The 23456-nt window shown below is 34.7% G+C and overlaps 20 non-coding genes and 1 pseudogene across 20 annotated transcripts; all 21 read left to right on the top strand.

The window, feature by feature from the left end:
* Positions 1-722: 722 nt before the first annotated feature.
* LOC145297299 (U5 spliceosomal RNA) lies at positions 723-846 on the top strand. The gene has a single exon (XR_013870155.1). It is a non-coding gene; the product is annotated as a U5 spliceosomal RNA (small nuclear RNA).
* A 794-nt stretch (positions 847-1640) lies between these two features.
* On the top strand, positions 1641-1764 carry LOC145297297 (U5 spliceosomal RNA). Its single transcript, XR_013870154.1, has one exon. It is a non-coding gene; the product is annotated as a U5 spliceosomal RNA (small nuclear RNA).
* An 803-nt stretch (positions 1765-2567) lies between these two features.
* LOC145297296 (U5 spliceosomal RNA) lies at positions 2568-2691 on the top strand. Its single transcript, XR_013870153.1, has one exon. It is a non-coding gene; the product is annotated as a U5 spliceosomal RNA (small nuclear RNA).
* A 793-nt stretch (positions 2692-3484) lies between these two features.
* LOC145297295 (U5 spliceosomal RNA) lies at positions 3485-3608 on the top strand. Its single transcript, XR_013870152.1, has one exon. It is a non-coding gene; the product is annotated as a U5 spliceosomal RNA (small nuclear RNA).
* An 803-nt stretch (positions 3609-4411) lies between these two features.
* LOC145297294 (U5 spliceosomal RNA) lies at positions 4412-4535 on the top strand. Its single transcript, XR_013870151.1, has one exon. It is a non-coding gene; the product is annotated as a U5 spliceosomal RNA (small nuclear RNA).
* A 791-nt stretch (positions 4536-5326) lies between these two features.
* Positions 5327-5450, top strand: LOC145297293 (U5 spliceosomal RNA). The gene has a single exon (XR_013870150.1). It is a non-coding gene; the product is annotated as a U5 spliceosomal RNA (small nuclear RNA).
* Positions 5451-6240: 790 nt separating this feature from the next.
* On the top strand, positions 6241-6364 carry LOC145297292 (U5 spliceosomal RNA). Its single transcript, XR_013870149.1, has one exon. It is a non-coding gene; the product is annotated as a U5 spliceosomal RNA (small nuclear RNA).
* Positions 6365-7164: 800 nt separating this feature from the next.
* On the top strand, positions 7165-7233 carry LOC145297397 (U5 spliceosomal RNA; annotated as a pseudogene).
* A 4928-nt stretch (positions 7234-12161) lies between these two features.
* Positions 12162-12285, top strand: LOC145297291 (U5 spliceosomal RNA). Its single transcript, XR_013870148.1, has one exon. It is a non-coding gene; the product is annotated as a U5 spliceosomal RNA (small nuclear RNA).
* Positions 12286-13073: 788 nt separating this feature from the next.
* On the top strand, positions 13074-13197 carry LOC145297290 (U5 spliceosomal RNA). Its single transcript, XR_013870147.1, has one exon. It is a non-coding gene; the product is annotated as a U5 spliceosomal RNA (small nuclear RNA).
* Positions 13198-14000: 803 nt separating this feature from the next.
* LOC145297289 (U5 spliceosomal RNA) lies at positions 14001-14124 on the top strand. The gene has a single exon (XR_013870146.1). It is a non-coding gene; the product is annotated as a U5 spliceosomal RNA (small nuclear RNA).
* Positions 14125-14927: 803 nt separating this feature from the next.
* LOC145297288 (U5 spliceosomal RNA) lies at positions 14928-15051 on the top strand. The gene has a single exon (XR_013870145.1). It is a non-coding gene; the product is annotated as a U5 spliceosomal RNA (small nuclear RNA).
* Positions 15052-15854: 803 nt separating this feature from the next.
* Positions 15855-15978, top strand: LOC145297287 (U5 spliceosomal RNA). The gene has a single exon (XR_013870144.1). It is a non-coding gene; the product is annotated as a U5 spliceosomal RNA (small nuclear RNA).
* An 803-nt stretch (positions 15979-16781) lies between these two features.
* On the top strand, positions 16782-16905 carry LOC145297286 (U5 spliceosomal RNA). The gene has a single exon (XR_013870143.1). It is a non-coding gene; the product is annotated as a U5 spliceosomal RNA (small nuclear RNA).
* Positions 16906-17696: 791 nt separating this feature from the next.
* On the top strand, positions 17697-17820 carry LOC145297285 (U5 spliceosomal RNA). The gene has a single exon (XR_013870142.1). It is a non-coding gene; the product is annotated as a U5 spliceosomal RNA (small nuclear RNA).
* Positions 17821-18614: 794 nt separating this feature from the next.
* LOC145297284 (U5 spliceosomal RNA) lies at positions 18615-18738 on the top strand. Its single transcript, XR_013870141.1, has one exon. It is a non-coding gene; the product is annotated as a U5 spliceosomal RNA (small nuclear RNA).
* Positions 18739-19527: 789 nt separating this feature from the next.
* Positions 19528-19651, top strand: LOC145297283 (U5 spliceosomal RNA). The gene has a single exon (XR_013870140.1). It is a non-coding gene; the product is annotated as a U5 spliceosomal RNA (small nuclear RNA).
* Positions 19652-20455: 804 nt separating this feature from the next.
* LOC145297282 (U5 spliceosomal RNA) lies at positions 20456-20579 on the top strand. The gene has a single exon (XR_013870139.1). It is a non-coding gene; the product is annotated as a U5 spliceosomal RNA (small nuclear RNA).
* A 796-nt stretch (positions 20580-21375) lies between these two features.
* Positions 21376-21499, top strand: LOC145297281 (U5 spliceosomal RNA). Its single transcript, XR_013870138.1, has one exon. It is a non-coding gene; the product is annotated as a U5 spliceosomal RNA (small nuclear RNA).
* Positions 21500-22298: 799 nt separating this feature from the next.
* Positions 22299-22422, top strand: LOC145297280 (U5 spliceosomal RNA). The gene has a single exon (XR_013870137.1). It is a non-coding gene; the product is annotated as a U5 spliceosomal RNA (small nuclear RNA).
* An 804-nt stretch (positions 22423-23226) lies between these two features.
* LOC145297279 (U5 spliceosomal RNA) lies at positions 23227-23350 on the top strand. The gene has a single exon (XR_013870136.1). It is a non-coding gene; the product is annotated as a U5 spliceosomal RNA (small nuclear RNA).
* The last annotated feature ends 106 nt before the right edge of the window (positions 23351-23456 follow it).

The raw sequence follows: 23456 nt of genomic DNA, 5'->3' as shown, positions 1-23456 counted from the left end.
GCAGGTTTGCCTTCAGTCGATTTTGTATGCAAAAATTTAATGGTTTTCCTTTTTGTTTAATCCATGTATAAATTTATTTTCATGTTAATTTAACGACATTTTTCACCAAAAATCTCACTTTGTAATAGTGTCTGTTAAAACGGGAAAATACCTATTCAAAGTAAAAATATGCTTTCTCTTGAATTCTTCTCTACAAAGTTGCCAAAGCACTTACATTTTTTAACAAGGCGTTCATAGATAGATTTCGTTTTTGTGTATACTCCATGTTTGCCTATTGTAAAAATGAACGCGAGTCATGTACGTTATATGCTTGTGACAAAATGTTTTTTTTTATTTTATTTTTTTTTATTTTTTCGTTGTTAAAAAGTACGTTTTATGCGACAGATTATTAAAAGAAAGTGTAGAAAATGTAGCCGATATAAATCAGTACGTCTCTTGTTTTATACGCTCCAACCCTACTGAACCCCCTAGAATTATACAGGGGAAGATAACTTTATTAACTGGGGCTGCCAGGGAGATAAATGTGATTTTTTTTAAAATAGTCTCATTTTTTTCTAAAATACTCTCTACTAGCAGAAATATAATAGATAGAATAATTTGGTAATCAAGCAGTATCATATACATCTGTAAAATTGAATTAATTAATTCGACAAAATGACATTTCAGGATCGCGCCTGTTGAACGACGCTGTCAAGCTAACTTGGGGCCCCTCAAAATGAAGGCCACTCTTGTTCCTGGTCATTTTTAGCGAATAAATCTTTCGCCTTTTCCTAAAGATTTCCGTGGTCAAGAACAATAAGGAGTCTATAGACTTATTTTTCCTTAAACCCTACATTTTTGTAGGGTAATAAATTATATAATAACAGACTAATGGGAGAAAATGTTTCACTTTGTTTTCTCACCATAGTATATAAGAAAATGAAAGCAGGTTTGCCTTCAGTCGATTTTGTATGCAAAAATTTAATGGTTTTCCTTTTTGTTTAATCCATGTATAAATTTATTTTCATGTTAATTTAACGACATTTTTCACCAAAAATCTCACTTTGTAATAGTGTCTGTTAAAACGTGAAAATACCTATTCAAAGTAAAAATATGCTTTCTCCTGAATTCTTCTCTTCAAAGTTGCCAAAGCACTTACATTTTTTAACGAGGCGTTCATAGATAGATTTCGTTTTTGTGTATACTCCATGTTTGTCTATTGTAAAAATGAACGCGAGTCATGTACGTTATATGCTTGTGACAAAATGTTTTTTTTTTTTTTTTTTTTTTCGTTGTTAAAAAGTACGTTTTATGCGACAGATTATTAAAAGAAAGTGTAGAAAAAGTAGCCGATATAAATCAGTACGTCTCTTCTTGTTTTATACGCTCCAACCCTACTGAACCCCCTAGAATTATACAGGGGAAGATAACTTTATTAACTGGGGCTGCCAGGGAGATAAATGTGATTTTTTTTAAAATAGTCTCATTTTTTTCTAAAATACTCTCTACTAGCAGAAATATAATAGATAGAATAATTTGGTAATCAAGCAGTATCATATACATCTGTAAAATTGAATTAATTAATTCGACAAAATGACATTTCAGGATCGCGCCTGTTGAACGACGCTGTCAAGCTAACTTGGGGCCCCTCAAAATGAAGGCCACTCTTGTTCCTGGTCATTTTTAGCGAATAAATCTTTCGCCTTTTCCTAAAGATTTCCGTGGTCAAGAACAATAAGGAGTCTATAGACTTATTTTTCCTTAAACCCTACATTTTTGTAGGGTAATAAATTATATAATAACAGACTAATGGGAGAAAATGTTTCACTTTGTTTTCTCACCATAGTATATAAGAAAATGAAAGCAGGTTTGCCTTCAGTCGATTTTGTATGCAAAAATTTAATGGTTTTCCTTTTTGTTTAATCCATGTATAAATTTATTTTCATGTTAATTTAACGACATTTTTCACCAAAAATCTCACTTTGTAATAGTGTCTGTTAAAACGTGAAAATACCTATTCAAAGTAAAAATATGCTTTCTCTTGAATTCTTCTCTTCAAAGTTGCCAAAGCACTTACATTTTTTAACAAGGCGTTCATAGATAGATTTCGTTTTTGTGTATACTCCATGTTTGCCTATTGTAAAAATGAACGCGAGTCATGTACGTTATATGCTTGTGACAAAATGTTTTTTTTTATTTTATTTTTTTTTATTTTTTCGTTGTTAAAAAGTACGTTTTATGCGACAGATTATTAAAAGAAAGTGTAGAAAAAGTAGCCGATATAAATCAGTACGTCTCTTCTTGTTTTATACGCTCCAACCCTACTGAACCCCCTAGAATTATACAGGGGAAGATAACTTTATTAACTGGGGCTGCCAGGGAGATAAATGTGATTTTTTTAAAAATAGTCTCATTTTTTTCTAAAATACTCTCTACTAGCAGAAATATAATAGATAGAATAATTTGGTAATCAAGCAGTATCATATACATCTGTAAAATTGAATTAATTAATTCGACAAAATTACATTTCAGGATCGCGCCTGTTGAACGACGCTGTCAAGCTAACATGGGGCCCCTCAAAATGAAGGCCACTCTTGTTCCTGGTCATTTTTAGCGAATAAATCTTTCGCCTTTTCCTAAAGATTTCCGTGGTCAAGAACAATAAGGAGTCTATAGACTTATTTTTCCTTAAACCCTACATTTTTGTAGGGTAATAAATTATATAATAACAGACTAATGGGAGAAAATGTTTCACTTTGTTTTCTCACCATAGTATATAAGAAAATGAAAGCAGGTTTGCCTTCAGTCGATTTTGTATGCAAAAATTTAATGGTTTTCCTTTTTGTTTAATCCATGTATAAATTTATTTTCATGTTAATTTAACGACATTTTTCACCAAAAATCTCACTTTGTAATAGTGTCTGTTAAAACGTGAAAATACCTATTCAAAGTAAAAATATGCTTTCTCTTGAATTCTTCTCTTCAAAGTTGCCAAAGCACTTACATTTTTTAACGAGGCGTTCATAGATAGATTTCGTTTTTGTGTATACTCCATGTTTGTCTATTGTAAAAATGAACGCGAGTCATGTACGTTATATGCTTGTGACAAAATGTTTTTTTTTTTTTTTTTTTTTCGTTGTTAAAAAGTACGTTTTATGCGACAGATTATTAAAAGAAAGTGTAGAAAAAGTAGCCGATATAAATCAGTACGTCTCTTCTTGTTTTATACGCTCCAACCCTACTGAACCCCCTAGAATTATACAGGGGAAGATAACTTTATTAACTGGGGCTGCCAGGGAGATAAATGTGATTTTTTTAAAAATAGTCTCATTTTTTTCTAAAATACTCTCTACTAGCAGAAATATAATAGATAGAATAATTTGGTAATCAAGCAGTATCATATACATCTGTAAAATTGAATTAATTAATTCGACAAAATTACATTTCAGGATCGCGCCTGTTGAACGACGCTGTCAAGCTAACTTGGGGCCCCTCAAAATGAAGGCCACTCTTGTTCCTGGTCATTTTTAGCGAATAAATCTTTCGCCTTTTCCTAAAGATTTCCGTGGTCAAGAACAATAAGGAGTCTATAGACTTATTTTTCCTTAAACCCTACATTTTTGTAGGGTAATAAATTATATAATAACAGACTAATGGGAGAAAATGTTTCACTTTGTTTTCTCACCATAGTATATAAGAAAATGAAAGCAGGTTTGCCTTCAGTCGATTTTGTATGCAAAAATTTAATGGTTTTCCTTTTTGTTTAATCCATGTATAAATTTATTTTCATGTTAATTTAACGACATTTTTCACCAAAAATCTCACTTTGTAATAGTGTCTGTTAAAACGGGAAAATACCTATTCAAAGTAAAAATATGCTTTCTCTTGAATTCTTCTCTTCAAAGTTGCCAAAGCACTTACATTTTTTAACGAGGCGTTCATAGATAGATTTCGTTTTTGTGTATACTCCATGTTTGCCTATTGTAAAAATGAACGCGAGTCATGTACGTTATATGCTTGTGACAAAATGTTTTTTTTTATTTTATTTTTTTTATTTTTTCGTTGTTAAAAAGTACGTTTTATGCGACAGATTATTAAAAGAAAGTGTAGAAAAAGTAGCCGATATAAATCAGTACGTCTCTTCTTGTTTTATACGCTCCAACCCTACTGAACCCCCTAGAATTATACAGAGGATGATAACTTTATTAACTGGGGCTGCCAGGGAGATAAATGTGATTTTTTTTTAAAATAGTCTCATTTTTTTCTAAAATACTCTCTACTAGCAGAAATATAATAGATAGAATAATTTGGTAATCAAGCAGTATCATATACATCTGTAAAATTGAATTAATTAATTCGACAAAATGACATTTCAGGATCGCGCCTGTTGAACGACGCTGTCAAGCTAACTTGGGGCCCCTCAAAATGAAGGCCACTCTTGTTCCTGGTCATTTTTAGCGAATAAATCTTTCGCCTTTTCCTAAAGATTTCCGTGGTCAAGAACAATAAGGAGTCTATAGACTTATTTTTCCTTAAACCCTACATTTTTGTAGGGTAATAAATTATATAATAACAGACTAATGGGAGAAAATGTTTCACTTTGTTTTCTCACCATAGTATATAAGAAAATGAAAGCAGGTTTGCCTTCAGTCGATTTTGTATGCAAAAATTTAATGGTTTTCCTTTTTGTTTAATCCATGTATAAATTTATTTTCATGTTAATTTAACGACATTTTTCACCAAAAATCTCACTTTGTAATAGTGTCTGTTAAAACGGGAAAATACCTATTCAAAGTAAAAATATGCTTTCTCTTGAATTCTTCTCTTCAAAGTTGCCAAAGCACTTACATTTTTTAACGAGGCGTTCATAGATAGATTTCGTTTTTGTGTATACTCCATGTTTGTCTATTGTAAAAATGAACGCGAGTCATGTACGTTATATGCTTGTGACAAAATGTTTTTTTTTTTTTTTTTTCGTTGTTAAAAAGTACGTTTTATGCGACAGATTATTAAAAGAAAGTGTAGAAAAAGTAGCCGATATAAATCAGTACGTCTCTTCTTGTTTTATACGCTCCAACCCTACTGAACCCCCTAGAATTATACAGGGGAAGATAACTTTATTAACTGGGGCTGCCAGGGAGATAAATGTGATTTTTTTTAAAATAGTCTCATTTTTTTTCTAAAATACTCTCTACTAGCAGAAATATAATAGATAGAATAATTTGGTAATCAAGCAGTATCATATACATCTGTAAAATTGAATTAATTAATTCGACAAAATGACATTTCAGGATCGCGCCTGTTGAACGACGCTGTCAAGCTAACTTGGGGCCCCTCAAAATGAAGGCCACTCTTGTTCCTGGTCATTTTTAGCGAATAAATCTTTCGCCTTTTCCTAAAGATTTCCGTGGTCAAGAACAATAAGGAGTCTATAGACTTATTTTTCCTTAAACCCTACATTTTTGTAGGGTAATAAATTATATAATAACAGACTAATGGGAGAAAATGTTTCACTTTGTTTTCTCACCATAGTATATAAGAAAATGAAAGCAGGTTTGCCTTCAGTCGATTTTGTATGCAAAAATTTAATGGTTTTCCTTTTTGTTTAATCCATGTATAAATTTATTTTCATGTTAATTTAACGACATTTTTCACCAAAAATCTCACTTTGTAATAGTGTCTGTTAAAACGGGAAAATACCTATTCAAAGTAAAAATATGCTTTCTCTTGAATTCTTCTCTTCAAAGTTGCCAAAGCACTTACATTTTTTAACGAGGCGTTCATAGATAGATTTCGTTTTTGTGTATACTCCATGTTTGTCTATTGTAAAAATGAACGCGAGTCATGTACGTTATATGCTTGTGACAAAATGTTTTTTTTTTTTTTTTTTCGTTGTTAAAAAGTACGTTTTATGCAACAGATTATTAAAAGAAAGTGTAGAAAAAGTAGCCGATATAAATCAGTACGTCTCTTCTTGTTTTATACGCTCCAACCCTACTGAACCCCCTAGAATTATACAGGGGAAGATAACTTTATTAACTGGGGCTGCCAGGGAGATAAATGTGATTTTTTTTAAAATAGTCTCATTTTTTTCTAAAATACTCTCTACTAGCAGAAATATAATAGATAGAATAATTTGGTAATCAAGCAGTATCATATACATCTGTAAAATTGAATTAATTAATTCGACAAAATGACATTTCAGGATCGCGCCTGTTGAACGACGCTGTCAAGCTAACTTGGGGCCCCTCAAAATGAAGGCCACTCTTGTTCCTGGTCATTTTTAGCGAATAAATCTTTCGCCTTTTCCTAAAGATTTCCGTGGTCAAGAACAATAAGGAGTCTATAGACTTATTTTTCCTTAAACCCTACATTTTTGTAGGGTAATAAATTATATAATAACAGACTAATGGGAGAAAATGTTTCACTTTGTTTTCTCACCATAGTATATAAGAAAATGAAAGCAGGTTTGCCTTCAGTCGATTTTGTATGCAAAAATTTAATGGTTTTCCTTTTTGTTTAATCCATGTATAAATTTATTTTCATGTTAATTTAACGACATTTTTCACCAAAAATCTCACTTTGTAATAGTGTCTGTTAAAACGGGAAAATACCTATTCAAAGTAAAAATATGCTTTCTCTTGAATTCTTCTCTTCAAAGTTGCCAAAGCACTTACATTTTTTAACGAGGCGTTCATAGATAGATTTCGTTTTTGTGTATACTCCATGTTTGTCTATTGTAAAAATGAACGCGAGTCATGTACGTTATATGCTTGTGACAAAATGTTTTTTTTTTTTTTTTTTTTCGTTGTTAAAAAGTACGTTTTATGCAACAGATTATTAAAAGAAAGTGTAGAAAAAGTAGCCGATATAAATCAGTACGTCTCTTCTTGTTTTATACGCTCCAACCCTACTGAACCCCCTAGAATTATACAGGGGAAGATAACTTTATTAACTGGGGCTGCCAGGGAGATAAATGTGATTTTTTTTAAAATAGTCTCATTTTTTTCTAAAATACTCTCTACTAGCAGAAATATAATAGATAGAATAATTTGGTAATCAAGCAGTATCATATACATCTGTAAAATTGAATTAATTAATTCGACAAAATGACATTTCAGGATCGCGCCTGTTGAACGACGCTGTCAAGCTAACTTGGGGCCCCTCAAAATGAAGGCCACTCTTGTTCCTGGTCATTTTTAGCGAATAAATCTTTCGCCTTTTCCTAAAGATTTCCGTGGTCAAGAACAATAAGTCGTGGAATCTCCTTGCTAGTGAGTCGCACCCTGTCAGCGTCGGTGAATGTTGTTCACGCAGGCGAGGACGGGCGGGCGCTTGTTGTTGATGTTGCTGCTAATTGTAGTGTTTTTCGGATTGTTGCTGTTTATGCTCCCAATGCTGCTGTAGAGAGGGCAACCTTTTTTCGACGGTTGGAGGGCTTCTTAGTGGATCCGGAACGGTTAGTTTTAATGGGGGATTGGAATGCAATCCTTGATCCCAAAATAGATAAGGTCGGGGGGACTAGCGGGTCGGCGTGGTGTGACAGCAGTCTGTCTGACCTGATGGCCTCGTGCGATCTCGTCGACAGATTTCGTCTGGATCATCCGGGGCGGGAGATGTGGACGTGGCATCCTGTAGTGCCTTCCCATCCAAGCACTTACTTGGATCGGATGTTAGTTAGAAGAGGCGATGTAGACTTCCTATCTTGCCCCACGTTCCACTTGCTAGGACACTCGGACCATAAACTTGTTATGGCCCGTTTGAGCTTAAGTGCTAGGCCTAAACTGGCCGGATACTGGAAGTTCAACAGCACCTTGTTGGAGCTGGAGGACTACCGGTTGAAGGTCACTGAGCTAATTCAGCGGGCTTTAGTGGGGGCGGTTACAGGGAGTAAGTGGTGGGTTAGTCTCAAGGCCAAAATTAGGCGCTTCTCTGTCCAGTATAGCCAACGCCTCGCGATAGATAAGGCTAAGGCAAAGAAGCGTTTAGAGGATAAGCTGACCCGGGCGGTGGAGGGGGGGGGGCCCCTAGAGTTAGCACTAGCTAAACAAGATCTCAACCGCTTGGCTAGCGAGCGGTATGAAGGTCAAGTAGTTAGGGCTAGGTTAAAGAAAGTTTCTAACGAGGCTGTGAATGTTGACGCTGTTGAGCGTAAGGCTGCTTTAAGGCGCGGTTCGGATGGGTACATTCGTAAAGTACATAACCTGGAAGGACACCCCTTAGTATCGACTCGGGAGATCTGCGAGGGGTTTCGGGAGCATCTATCGGTGCGCTTCACCCAACTACCCGGACTCAGGGTTGATGAGTTTGGCAGCTATTTGGCTGACTCGCCCCGCCTCACGGCGGCTCGGGCGGCTAGCTGTGATGGTCTTATTACTGAACATGAGGTCATTACTGCGTTGAAGCAGGTCGGCTATAACAAATCCCCGGGTCTTGATGGTTTACCCTACGAGTTTTACTTGAGGCTGTCGCCCATGTTGGTCCCTATTCTGAAGGATATGTTCAACCATTGGTTTGCCCAGGGTTCCATCCCTGGACAGGTAACCAAGGGTGTGATCACATTGCTGAGGAAAGGTCAACGGCATGGTGGGAGGGAAAACTTTGATGATTTTAGGCCCTTGACTCTGCTAAACACAGAGTTAAAGATTTTGGCAAAGATTCTTGCGAATCGCTTGCAGGTTGTCATCACTGACTTGATCGAACCGGACCAGACTTATGCTGTGAAGGGGAGATCGATTCAAGACAATTTGCACTTGATACGCTCGATCATAGAGGGGACAGAAGACGACGCCGAAGCCGCGCTGATCAGTTTGGATCAGTCCAAGGCATTCGATAGGGTCGACCATCGGTTCCTAGGATCTGTGCTAGAGGCCGCCGGATTTAATCCGGACTTCCGCAAGTGGATCTTTGTTCTGTATGACAGGCCGACGGTAGCGGTGCAGATCAACGGTAAGCTGTCGGAGTCATTCGCTGTCTCTCGGTCGGTGCGACAGGGTTGTCCGCTGTCGCCTCTGTTGTATGTCCTGGCGTTGGAACCCCTCCTTCGCAAGTTAAGGGACGAGGCGGCTACACCAGTCCTGCGCGGAATAGCTCTCCCTGGAGGCACACGAGCCAGGGTTTCCGCGTTCGCCGATGACGTCACCGTGTTCGTGTCTTGCCTCACGGACGTTCAAGCGGTGGTCGAGGTGCTCGCTCGATACGAAGAAGTAACAGGGGCCATCTTCAACCGTAGCAAGTCTGTTGGCCTGCGGTTGGGGGCCTGGACCGGGGTAAACTCGCTTCCAGGTATTTTCAGCTGGACCGATGGACCGGTCCGCATTCTCGGTGTCTGGTTTGGACCGGGACTTCAGCTGGAAAAGAATTGGTCGGAAGTACAGTCTAAGGTCAAATCGTCAGTAAAGACTTGGATTGGAAGGAAATTGTCCTTGAAGGGTCGGGCGGAAGCGTGTGCTACATACGTCTTTCCGCTCATCCTTTACCGTTTGTCTGTACTTCCTCTCCCTGCAGAACGACTAACCCGCTTACAAGGGCGCCTCGATTCACTTTTGTGGAACGAGGGTAAGCATTATGTCTGCAGAGAGGTCTGTGTTCAAAATCCGAGCGAGGGAGGCCTGGGTCAGCCCAGTCTCTTGTGTCATAGAAACGCCGAGAGATTGGCTTTCCTGGGTCGTTCGCTTGAAGGAGACGCTCCTTGGGTCCCTGTGGTTGAGAACTCGTTTCCCAACCTCAAACCCAACCCTTCGGTAGAAGGTCGTCGTAGACCGAAGGGGGAGTCCAAGTTCTTCTCCGAATGCCGAACCGCTCTTAGAGCTTTGCCGGGGACCAATGTCCTCGATCAGCCAAGGAAGAAACTGTATCGGGATTTAGTGGAGGGGACCGCGAAGGATCCACTTTGTAGGCGGATGGGATGGTCGATGGAGGTTGTCCGTTCTCAATGGCGTTGGGCGCCGGGACGGGAGATTCTGAATAACTCGGAATTCTCCCTGACTTGGCGACTGGTCCGAAATGCGCTGCCCCTCTTCGACGTACTTTTCCGGTATAAAGAACATACCAGCCGCTTCTGTCCGTGCTGTGACGAACGCGAGCCCGAAACAATCGAGCACGCGTTTTTTAGTTGCAGCCGGATACAGCCCCTATTAAGGTACGTCGAGGGGGTAACAGCTCGCATCGATGCCGAGTGTCTGCTCGATCTCGACGTAGGAACTTTTGTGTACAACATGGAGCCGCCGTTCCCCAGGGAGGAAAGTTTGGTTTTCCTGGCGATCCTAGCAGTAGCGCGCATGACCATTTGGATCGCGCGCCTCAAGTTGGTCCACGAAGGGACATCTGTTCCTGATCGGGATCTGATCGTCTACTTTAAACATTTGCTTAAAGTAAAGATCAGATGCGATTGGAAGAGGTTGCCTAGAGTGGAATTTGACAAGAGGTGGGTGCACAGCACTAGTTTGTGCATCCGTCGAGGAGCCAAGTTTCAATACGTGTTCCCTCCTTAGGCATGGCATGGGCGGTGCTGGGTCCTACGGAACCCATCCCGCCTAGGTTAGCATTATAAGTTCAGTAAAGTAACTCTTGACTGGTGGTACAAATGAGATCCTGCTCCTGATTTTATTTTTTGGTATTAGAGAACCTCTGAGTCTGCCCAACCCCCCTGCTCCTCATCTTTATTTTCTGATGCTCCCGGTCATCCCCCTACTCAGAGGTCACCTTCCTACCCCCTCCATCCGTTGCTTTATTTTCTCCCACCTCCATTAAGGCCACTTCCCCAAACCCCATTAGGGATGCTCTGCTTGTTTTCGGTTCCCCGGAAAACAGTGGGGGATCTAGCCACATAGAATAGTACAGGGGGGTCTTACTAACAACACATTAGTAGTTTTTTCCTTTTTTTTTTTTTTTTTTTTTTTTTTTTTTTTGAAATGAACATTTTCATTAGTTTTTTCCCACTCCACGAACATTTTATGCCAATTAATTCAAGAACTCTTTCTAATGAAATCGAACTTTATTTTCTCACACATACACACACAAAAAAAAAAAAAAAAAAATGCACACACAACATACAGAAATGAATATACAAATTGTACATAGTTAAATTTTACATTGAACGCTGGGGTTATTAGTTAGATTAGGATCCACAGAGTGATTGAGGTATTTTGGTAAATGTTGCCAGTCAAGAGTAAGACTTCAAAGTCTCATCTGTTACATAGTCATAAAGACCCTGTACCCTCCCCCTCCCAACTTCTTGTAGGGCCTTGTGCCTAATTTTGTTGAATTGAATTTTTTGTACGTTTTTTATGTTCAATTTTTTCTTTCTCAATAAAATATATAAACAAGAACAATAAGGAGTCTATAGACTTATTTTTCCTTAAACCCTACATTTTTGTAGGGTAATAAATTATATAATAACAGACTAATGGGAGAAAATGTTTCACTTTGTTTTCTCACCATAGTATATAAGAAAATGAAAGCAGGTTTGCCTTCAGTCGATTTTGTATGCAAAAATTTAATGGTTTTCCTTTTTGTTTAATCCATGTATAAATTTATTTTCATGTTAATTTAACGACATTTTTCACCAAAAATCTCACTTTGTAATAGTGTCTGTTAAAACGGGAAAATACCTATTCAAAGTAAAAATATGCTTTCTCTTGAATTCTTCTCTTCAAAGTTGCCAAAGCACTTACATTTTTTAACGAGGCGTTCATAGATAGATTTCGTTTTTGTGTATACTCCATGTTTGTCTATTGTAAAAATGAACGCGAGTCATGTACGTTATATGCTTGTGACAAAATGTTTTTTTTTATTTTATTTTTTTTTATTTTTTCGTTGTTAAAAAGTACGTTTATGCGACAGATTATTAAAAGAAAGTGTAGAAAAAGTAGCCGATATAAATCAGTACGTCTCTTGTTTTATACGCTCCAACCCTACTGAACCCCCTAGAATTATACAGGGGAAGATAACTTTATTAACTGGGGCTGCCAGGGAGATAAATGTGATTTTTTTTAAAATAGTCTCATTTTTTTCTAAAATACTCTCTACTAGCAGAAATATAATAGATAGAATAATTTGGTAATCAAGCAGTATCATATACATCTGTAAAATTGAATTAATTAATTCGACAAAATGACATTTCAGGATCGCGCCTGTTGAACGACGCTGTCAAGCTAACTTGGGGCCCCTCAAAATGAAGGCCACTCTTGTTCCTGGTCATTTTTAGCGAATAAATCTTTCGCCTTTTCCTAAAGATTTCCGTGGTCAAGAACAATAAGGAGTCTATAGACTTATTTTTCCTTAAACCCTACATTTTTGTAGGGTAATAAATTATATAATAACAGACTAATGGGAGAAAATGTTTCACTTTGTTTTCTCACCATAGTATATAAGAAAATGAAAGCAGGTTTGCCTTCAGTCGATTTTGTATGCAAAAATTTAATGGTTTTCCTTTTTGTTTAATCCATGTATAAATTTATTTTCATGTTAATTTAACGACATTTTTCACCAAAAATCTCACTTTGTAATAGTGTCTGTTAAAACGGGAAAATACCTATTCAAAGTAAAAATATGCTTTCTCTTGAATTCTTCTCTTCAAAGTTGCCAAAGCACTTACATTTTTTAACGAGGCGTTCATAGATAGATTTCGTTTTTGTGTATACTCCATGTTTGTCTATTGTAAAAATGAACGCGAGTCATGTACGTTATATGCTTGTGACAAAATGTTTTTTTTTTTTTTTTTTTCGTTGTTAAAAAGTACGTTTTATGCGACAGATTATTAAAAGAAAGTGTAGAAAAAGTAGCCGATATAAATCAGTACGTCTCTTGTTTTATACGCTCCAACCCTACTGAACCCCCTAGAATTATACAGGGGAAGATAACTTTATTAACTGGGGCTGCCAGGGAGATAAATGTGATTTTTTTTAAAATAGTCTCATTTTTTTCTAAAATACTCTCTACTAGCAGAAATATAATAGATAGAATAATTTGGTAATCAAGCAGTATCATATACATCTGTAAAATTGAATTAATTAATTCGACAAAATGACATTTCAGGATCGCGCCTGTTGAACGACGCTGTCAAGCTAACTTGGGGCCCCTCAAAATGAAGGCCACTCTTGTTCCTGGTCATTTTTAGCGAATAAATCTTTCGCCTTTTCCTAAAGATTTCCGTGGTCAAGAACAATAAGGAGTCTATAGACTTATTTTTCCTTAAACCCTACATTTTTGTAGGGTAATAAATTATATAATAACAGACTAATGGGAGAAAATGTTTCACTTTGGTTTCTCACCATAGTATATAAGAAAATGAAAGCAGGTTTGCCTTCAGTCGATTTTGTATGCAAAAATTTAATGGTTTTCCTTTTTGTTTAATCCATGTATAAATTTATTTTCATGTTAATTTAACGACATTTTTCACCAAAAATCTCACTTTGTAATAGTGTCTGTTAAAACGGGAAAATACCTATTCAAAGTAAAAATATGCTTTCTCTTGAATTCTTCTCTTCAAAGTTGCCAAAGCACTTACATTTTTTAACGAGGCGTTCATAGATAGATTTCGTTTTTGTGTATACTCCATGTTTGTCTATTGTAAAAATGAACGCGAGTCATGTACGTTATATGCTTGTGACAAAATGTTTTTTTTTATATTATTTTTTTTTATTTTTTCGTTGTTAAAAAGTACGTTTTATGCGACAGATTATTAAAAGAAAGTGTAGAAAAAGTAGCCGATATAAATCAGTACGTCTCTTCTTGTTTTATACGCTCCAACCCTACTGAACCCCCTAGAATTATACAGGGGAAGATAACTTTATTAACTGGGGCTGCCAGGGAGATAAATGTGATTTTTTTTAAAATAGTCTCATTTTTTTCTAAAATACTCTCTACTAGCAGAAATATAATAGATAGAATAATTTGGTAATCAAGCAGTATCATATACATCTGTAAAATTGAATTAATTAATTCGACAAAATGACATTTCAGGATCGCGCCTGTTGAACGACGCTGTCAAGCTAACTTGGGGCCCCTCAAAATGAAGGCCACTCTTGTTCCTGGTCATTTTTAGCGAATAAATCTTTCGCCTTTTCCTAAAGATTTCCGTGGTCAAGAACAATAAGGAGTCTATAGACTTATTTTTCCTTAAACCCTACATTTTTGTAGGGTAATAAATTATATAATAACAGACTAATGGGAGAAAATGTTTCACTTTGTTTTCTCACCATAGTATATAAGAAAATGAAAGCAGGTTTGCCTTCAGTCGATTTTGTATGCAAAAATTTAATGGTTTTCCTTTTTGTTTAATCCATGTATAAATTTATTTTCATGTTAATTTAACGACATTTTTCACCAAAAATCTCACTTTGTAATAGTGTCTGTTAAAACGGGAAAATACCTATTCAAAGTAAAAATATGCTTTCTCTTGAATTCTTCTCTTCAAAGTTGCCAAAGCACTTACATTTTTTAACGAGGCGTTCATAGATAGATTTCGTTTTTGTGTATACTCCATGTTTGTCTATTGTAAAAATGAACGCGAGTCATGTACGTTATATGCTTGTGACAAAATGTTTTTTTTTATTTTATTTTTTTTTATTTTTTCGTTGTTAAAAAGTACGTTTTATGCGACAGATTATTAAAAGAAAGTGTAGAAAAAGTAGCCGATATAAATCAGTACGTCTCTTCTTGTTTTATACGCTCCAACCCTACTGAACCCCCTAGAATTATACAGGGGAAGATAACTTTATTAACTGGGGCTGCCAGGGAGATAAATGTGATTTTTTTAAAAATAGTCTCATTTTTTTCTAAAATACTCTCTACTAGCAGAAATATAATAGATAGAATAATTTGGTAATCAAGCAGTATCATATACATCTGTAAAATTGAATTAATTAATTCGACAAAATGACATTTCAGGATCGCGCCTGTTGAACGACGCTGTCAAGCTAACTTGGGGCCCCTCAAAATGAAGGCCACTCTTGTTCCTGGTCATTTTTAGCGAATAAATCTTTCGCCTTTTCCTAAAGATTTCCGTGGTCAAGAACAATAAGGAGTCTATAGACTTATTTTTCCTTAAACCCTACATTTTTGTAGGGTAATAAATTATATAATAACAGACTAATGGGAGAAAATGTTTCACTTTGTTTTCTCACCATAGTATATAAGAAAATGAAAGCAGGTTTGCCTTCAGTCGATTTTGTATGCAAAAATTTAATGGTTTTCCTTTTTGTTTAATCCATGTATAAATTTATTTTCATGTTAATTTAACGACATTTTTCACCAAAAATCTCACTTTGTAATAGTGTCTGTTAAAACGTGAAAATACCTATTCAAAGTAAAAATATGCTTTCTCTTGAATTCTTCTCTTCAAAGTTGCCAAAGCACTTACATTTTTTAACGAGGCGTTCATAGATAGATTTCGTTTTTGTGTATACTCCATGTTTGCCTATTGTAAAAATGAACGCGAGTCATGTACGTTATATGCTTGTGACAAAATGTTTTTTTTTATTTTATTTTTTTTTATTTTTTCGTTGTTAAAAAGTACGTTTTATGCGACAGATTATTAAAAGAAAGTGTAGAAAAAGTAGCCGATATAAATCAGTACGTCTCTTCTTGTTTTATACGCTCCAACCCTACTGAACCCCCTAGAATTATACAGGGGAAGATAACTTTATTAACTGGGGCTGCCAGGGAGATAAATGTGATTTTTTTAAAAATAGTCTCATTTTTTTCTAAAATACTCTCTACTAGCAGAAATATAATAGATAGAATAATTTGGTAATCAAGCAGTATCATATACATCTGTAAAATTGAATTAATTAATTCGACAAAATGACATTTCAGGATCGCGCCTGTTGAACGACGCTGTCAAGCTAACTTGGGGCCCCTCAAAATGAAGGCCACTCTTGTTCCTGGTCATTTTTAGCGAATAAATCTTTCGCCTTTTCCTAAAGATTTCCGTGGTCAAGAACAATAAGGAGTCTATAGACTTATTTTTCCTTAAACCCTACATTTTTGTAGGGTAATAAATTATATAATAACAGACTAATGGGAGAAAATGTTTCACTTTGTTTTCTCACCATAGTATATAAGAAAATGAAAGCAGGTTTGCCTTCAGTCGATTTTGTATGCAAAAATTTAATGGTTTTCCTTTTTGTTTAATCCATGTATAAATTTATTTTCATGTTAATTTAACGACATTTTTCACCAAAAATCTCACTTTGTAATAGTGTCTGTTAAAACGTGAAAATACCTATTCAAAGTAAAAATATGCTTTCTCTTGAATTCTTCTCTTCAAAGTTGCCAAAGCACTTACATTTTTTAACGAGGCGTTCATAGATAGATTTCGTTTTTGTGTATACTCCATGTTTGCCTATTGTAAAAATGAACGCGAGTCATGTACGTTATATGCTTGTGACAAAATGTTTTTTTTTATTTTATTTTTTTTTATTTTTTCGTTGTTAAAAAGTACGTTTTATGCGACAGATTATTAAAAGAAAGTGTAGAAAAAGTAGCCGATATAAATCAGTACGTCTCTTCTTGTTTTATACGCTCCAACCCTACTGAACCCCCTAGAATTATACAGGGGAAGATAACTTTATTAACTGGGGCTGCCAGGGAGATAAATGTGATTTTTTTTAAAATAGTCTCATTTTTTTCTAAAATACTCTCTACTAGCAGAAATATAATAGATAGAATAATTTGGTAATCAAGCAGTATCATATACATCTGTAAAATTGAATTAATTAATTCGACAAAATGACATTTCAGGATCGCGCCTGTTGAACGACGCTGTCAAGCTAACTTGGGGCCCCTCAAAATGAAGGCCACTCTTGTTCCTGGTCATTTTTAGCGAATAAATCTTTCGCCTTTTCCTAAAGATTTCCGTGGTCAAGAACAATAAGGAGTCTATAGACTTATTTTTCCTTAAACCCTACATTTTTGTAGGGTAATAAATTATATAATAACAGACTAATGGGAGAAAATGTTTCACTTTGTTTTCTCACCATAGTATATAAGAAAATGAAAGCAGGTTTGCCTTCAGTCGATTTTGTATGCAAAAATTTAATGGTTTTCCTTTTTGTTTAATCCATGTATAAATTTATTTTCATGTTAATTTAACGACATTTTTCACCAAAAATCTCACTTTGTAATAGTGTCTGTTAAAACGGGAAAATACCTATTCAAAGTAAAAATATGCTTTCTCTTGAATTCTTCTCTTCAAAGTTGCCAAAGCACTTACATTTTTTAACGAGGCGTTCATAGATAGATTTCGTTTTTGTGTATACTCCATGTTTGTCTATTGTAAAAATGAACGCGAGTCATGTACGTTATATGCTTGTGACAAAATGTTTTTTTTTTTTTTTTTTTCGTTGTTAAAAAGTACGTTTTATGCGACAGATTATTAAAAGAAAGTGTAGAAAAAGTAGCCGATATAAATCAGTACGTCTCTTCTTGTTTTATACGCTCCAACCCTACTGAACCCCCTAGAATTATACAGGGGAAGATAACTTTATTAACTGGGGCTGCCAGGGAGATAAATGTGATTTTTTTTAAAATAGTCTCATTTTTTTCTAAAATACTCTCTACTAGCAGAAATATAATAGATAGAATAATTTGGTAATCAAGCAGTATCATATACATCTGTAAAATTGAATTAATTAATTCGACAAAATGACATTTCAGGATCGCGCCTGTTGAACGACGCTGTCAAGCTAACTTGGGGCCCCTCAAAATGAAGGCCACTCTTGTTCCTGGTCATTTTTAGCGAATAAATCTTTCGCCTTTTCCTAAAGATTTCCGTGGTCAAGAACAATAAGGAGTCTATAGACTTATTTTTCCTTAAACCCTACATTTTTGTAGGGTAATAAATTATATAATAACAGACTAATGGGAGAAAATGTTTCACTTTGTTTTCTCACCATAGTATATAAGAAAATGAAAGCAGGTTTGCCTTCAGTCGATTTTGTATGCAAAAATTTAATGGTTTTCCTTTTTGTTTAATCCATGTATAAATTTATTTTCATGTTAATTTAACGACATTTTTCACCAAAAATCTCACTTTGTAATAGTGTCTGTTAAAACGGGAAAATACCTATTCAAAGTAAAAATATGCTTTCTCTTGAATTCTTCTCTTCAAAGTTGCCAAAGCACTTACATTTTTTAACGAGGCGTTCATAGATAGATTTCGTTTTTGTGTATACTCCATGTTTGTCTATTGTAAAAATGAACGCGAGTCATGTACGTTATATGCTTGTGACAAAATGTTTTTTTTTTTTTTTTTTTTTTCGTTGTTAAAAAGTACGTTTTATGCGACAGATTATTAAAAGAAAGTGTAGAAAAAGTAGCCGATATAAATCAGTACGTCTCTTCTTGTTTTATACGCTCCAACCCTACTGAACCCCCTAGAATTATACAGGGGAAGATAACTTTATTAACTGGGGCTGCCAGGGAGATAAATGTGATTTTTTTTTAAATAGTCTCATTTTTTTCTAAAATACTCTCTACTAGCAGAAATATAATAGATAGAATAATTTGGTAATCAAGCAGTATCATATACATCTGTAAAATTGAATTAATTAATTCGACAAAATGACATTTCAGGATCGCGCCTGTTGAACGACGCTGTCAAGCTAACTTGGGGCCCCTCAAAATGAAGGCCACTCTTGTTCCTGGTCATTTTTAGCGAATAAATCTTTCGCCTTTTCCTAAAGATTTCCGTGGTCAAGAACAATAAGGAGTCTATAGACTTATTTTTCCTTAAACCCTACATTTTTGTAGGGTAATAAATTATATAATAACAGACTAATGGGAGAAAATGTTTCACTTTGTTTTCTCACCATAGTATATAAGAAAATGAAAGCAGGTTTGCCTTCAGTCGATTTTGTATGCAAAAATTTAATGGTTTTCCTTTTTGTTTAATCCATGTATAAATTTATTTTCATGTTAATTTAACGACATTTTTCACCAAAAATCTCACTTTGTAATAGTGTCTGTTAAAACGGGAAAATACCTATTCAAAGTAAAAATATGCTTTCTCTTGAATTCTTCTCTTCAAAGTTGCCAAAGCACTTACATTTTTTAACGAGGCGTTCATAGATAGATTTCGTTTTTGTGTATACTCCATGTTTGTCTATTGTAAAAATGAACGCGAGTCATGTACGTTATATGCTTGTGACAAAATGTTTTTTTTTTTTTTTTTCGTTGTTAAAAAGTACGTTTTATGCGACAGATTATTAAAAGAAAGTGTAGAAAAAGTAGCCGATATAAATCAGTACGTCTCTTCTTGTTTTATACGCTCCAACCCTACTGAACCCCCTAGAATTATACAGGGGAAGATAACTTTATTAACTGGGGCTGCCAGGGAGATAAATGTGATTTTTTTTAAAATAGTCTCATTTTTTTCTAAAATACTCTCTACTAGCAGAAATATAATAGATAGAATAATTTGGTAATCAAGCAGTATCATATACATCTGTAAAATTGAATTAATTAATTCGACAAAATGACATTTCAGGATCGCGCCTGTTGAACGACGCTGTCAAGCTAACTTGGGGCCCCTCAAAATGAAGGCCACTCTTGTTCCTGGTCATTTTTAGCGAATAAATCTTTCGCCTTTTCCTAAAGATTTCCGTGGTCAAGAACAATAAGGAGTCTATAGACTTATTTTTCCTTAAACCCTACATTTTTGTAGGGTAATAAATTATATAATAACAGACTAATGGGAGAAAATGTTTCACTTTGTTTTCTCACCATAGTATATAAGAAAATGAAAGCAGGTTTGCCTTCAGTCGATTTTGTATGCAAAAATTTAATGGTTTTCCTTTTTGTTTAATCCATGTATAAATTTATTTTCATGTTAATTTAACGACATTTTTCACCAAAAATCTCACTTTGTAATAGTGTCTGTTAAAACGGGAAAATACCTATTCAAAGTAAAAATATGCTTTCTCTTGAATTCTTCTCTTCAAAGTTGCCAAAGCACTTACATTTTTTAACGAGGCGTTCATAGATAGATTTCGTTTTTGTGTATACTCCATGTTTGTCTATTGTAAAAATGAACGCGAGTCATGTACGTTATATGCTTGTGACTAAATGTTTTTTTTTTTTTTTTTTTTTTTTTTTTTTTTCGTTGTTAAAAAGTACGTTTTATGCGACAGATTATTAAAAGAAAGTGTAGAAAAAGTAGCCGATATAAATCAGTACGTCTCTTCTTGTTTTATACGCTCCAACCCTACTGAACCCCCTAGAATTATACAGGGGAAGATAACTTTATTAACTGGGGCTGCCAGGGAGATAAATGTGATTTTTTTTTAAATAGTCTCATTTTTTTCTAAAATACTCTCTACTAGCAGAAATATAATAGATAGAATAATTTGGTAATCAAGCAGTATCATATACATCTGTAAAATTGAATTAATTAATTCGACAAAATGACATTTCAGGATCGCGCCTGTTGAACGACGCTGTCAAGCTAACTTGGGGCCCCTCAAAATGAAGGCCACTCTTGTTCCTGGTCATTTTTAGCGAATAAATCTTTCGCCTTTTCCTAAAGATTTCCGTGGTCAAGAACAATAAGGAGTCTATAGACTTATTTTTCCTTAAACCCTACATTTTTGTAGGGTAATAAATTATATAATAACAGACTAATGGGAGAAAATGTTTCACTTTGTTTTCTCACCATAGTATATAAGAAAATGAAAGCAGGTTTGCCTTCAGTCGATTTTGTATGCAAAAATTTAATGGTTTTCCTTTTTGTTTAATCCATGTATAAATTTATTTTCATGTTAATTTAACGACATTTTTCACCAAAAATCTCACTTTGTAATAGTGTCTGTTAAAACGGGAAAATACCTATTCAAAGTAAAAATATGCTTTCTCTTGAATTCTTCTCTTCAAAGTTGCCAAAGCACTTACATTTTTTAACGAGGCGTTCATAGATAGATTTCGTTTTTGTGTATACTCCATGTTTGTCTATTGTAAAAATGAACGCGAGTCATGTACGTTATATGCTTGTGACAAAATGTTTTTTTTTTTTTTTTTTTTTTTTCGTTGTTAAAAAGTACGTTTTATGCGACAGATTATTAAAAGAAAGTGTAGAAAAAGTAGCCGATATAAATCAGTACGTCTCTTCTTGTTTTATACGCTCCAACCCTACTGAACCCCCTAGAATTATACAGGGGAAGATAACTTTATTAACTGGGGCTGCCAGGGAGATAAATGTGATTTTTTTTTAAATAGTCTCATTTTTTTCTAAAATACTCTCTACTAGCAGAAATATAATAGATAGAATAATTTGGTAATCAAGCAGTATCATATACATCTGTAAAATTGAATTAATTAATTCGACAAAATGACATTTCAGGATCGCGCCTGTTGAACGACGCTGTCAAGCTAACTTGGGGCCCCTCAAAATGAAGGCCACTCTTGTTCCTGGTCATTTTTAGCGAATAAATCTTTCGCCTTTTCCTAAAGATTTCCGTGGTCAAGAACAATAAGGAGTCTATAGACTTATTTTTCCTTAAACCCTACATTTTTGTAGGGTAATAAATTATATAATAACAGACTAATGGGAGAAAATGTTTCACTTTGTTTTCTCACCATAGTATATAAGAAAATGAAAGCAGGTTTGCCTTCAGTCGATTTTGTATGCAAAAATTTAATGGTTTTCCTTTTTGTTTAATCCATGTATAAATTTATTTTCATGTTAATTTAACGACATTTTTCACCAAAAATCTCACTTTGTAATAGTGTCTGTTAAAACGGGAAAATACCTATTCAAAGTAAAAATATGCTTTCTCTTGAATTCTTCTCTTCAAAGTTGCCAAAGCACTTACATTTTTTAACGAGGCGTTCATAGATAGATTTCGTTTTTGTGTATACTCCATGTTTGTCTATTGTAAAAATGAACGCGAGTCATGTACGTTATATGCTTGTGACAAAATGTTTTTTTTTATTTTATTTTTTTTTATTTTTTCGTTGTTAAAAAGTACGTTTTATGCGACAGATTATTAAAAGAAAGTGTAGAAAAAGTAGCCGATATAAATCAGTACGTCTCTTGTTTTATACGCTCCAACCCTACTGAACCCCCTAGAATTATACAGGGGAAGATAACTTTATTAACTGGGGCTGCCAGGGAGATAAATGTGATTTTTTTAAAAATAGTCTCATTTTTTCTAAAATACTCTCTACTAGCAGAAATATAATAGATAGAATAATTTGGTAATCAAGCAGTATCATATACATCTGTAAAATTGAATTAATTAATTCGACAAAATGACATTTCAGGATCGCGCCTGTTGAACGACGCTGTCAAGCTAACTTGGGGCCCCTCAAAATGAAGGCCACTCTTGTTCCTGGTCATTTTTAGCGAATAAATCTTTCGCCTTTTCCTAAAGATTTCCGTGGTCAAGAACAATAAGGAGTCTATAGACTTATTTTTCCTTAAACCCTACATTTTTGTAGGGTAATAAATTATATAATAACAGACTAATGGGAGAAAATGTTTCACTTTGTTTTCTCACCATAGTATATAAGAAAATGAAAGCAGGTTTGCCTTCAGTCGATTTTGTATGCAAAAATTTAATGGTTTTCCTTTTTGTTTAATCCATGTATAAATTTATTTTCATGTTAATTTAACGACATTTTTCACCAAAAATCTCACTTTGTAATAGTGTCTGTTAAAACGGGAAAATACCTATTCAAAGTAAAAATATGCTTTCTCTTGAATTCTTCTCTTCAAAGTTGCCAAAGCACTTACATTTTTTAACGAGGCGTTCATAGATAGATTTCGTTTTTGTGTATACTCCATGTTTGTCTATTGTAAAAATGAACGCGAGTCATGTACGTTATATGCTTGTGACAAAATGTTTTTTTTTATTTTATTTTTTTTTATTTTTTCGTTGTTAAAAAGTACGTTTTATGCGACAGATTATTAAAAGAAAGTGTAGAAAAAGTAGCCGATATAAATCAGTACGTCTCTTCTTGTTTTATACGCTCCAACCCTACTGAACCCCCTAGAATTATACAGGGGAAGATAACTTTATTAACTGGGGCTGCCAGGGAGATAAATGTGATTTTTTTTAAAATAGTCTCATTTTTTTTCTAAAATACTCTCTACTAGCAGAAATATAATAGATAGAATAATTTGGTAATCAAGCAGTATCATATACATCTGTAAAATTGAATTAATTAATTCGACAAAATGACATTTCAGGATCGCGCCTGTTGAACGACGCTGTCAAGCTAACTTGGGGCCCCTCAAAATGAAGGCCACTCTTGTTCCTGGTCATTTTTAGCGAATAAATCTTTCGCCTTTTCCTAAAGATTTCCGTGGTCAAGAACAATAAGGAGTCTATAGACTTATTTTTCCTTAAACCCTACATTTTTGTAGGGTAATAAATTATATAATAACAGACTAATGGGAGAAAATGTTTCACTTTGTTTTCTCACCATAGTATATAAGAAAATGAAAGCAGGTTTGCCTTCAGTCGATTTTGTAT

The sequence above is a fragment of the Euprymna scolopes genome, chromosome 17 (genome assembly GCF_053919585.1).
Source record: "Euprymna scolopes isolate OS-2025 chromosome 17, ASM5391958v1, whole genome shotgun sequence".
NCBI lineage: Eukaryota > Metazoa > Mollusca > Cephalopoda > Sepiida > Sepiolidae > Euprymna > Euprymna scolopes.
Note: the sequence above shows the minus strand (reverse complement) of the source record. Positions and strands in the feature narration are given on the sequence as shown.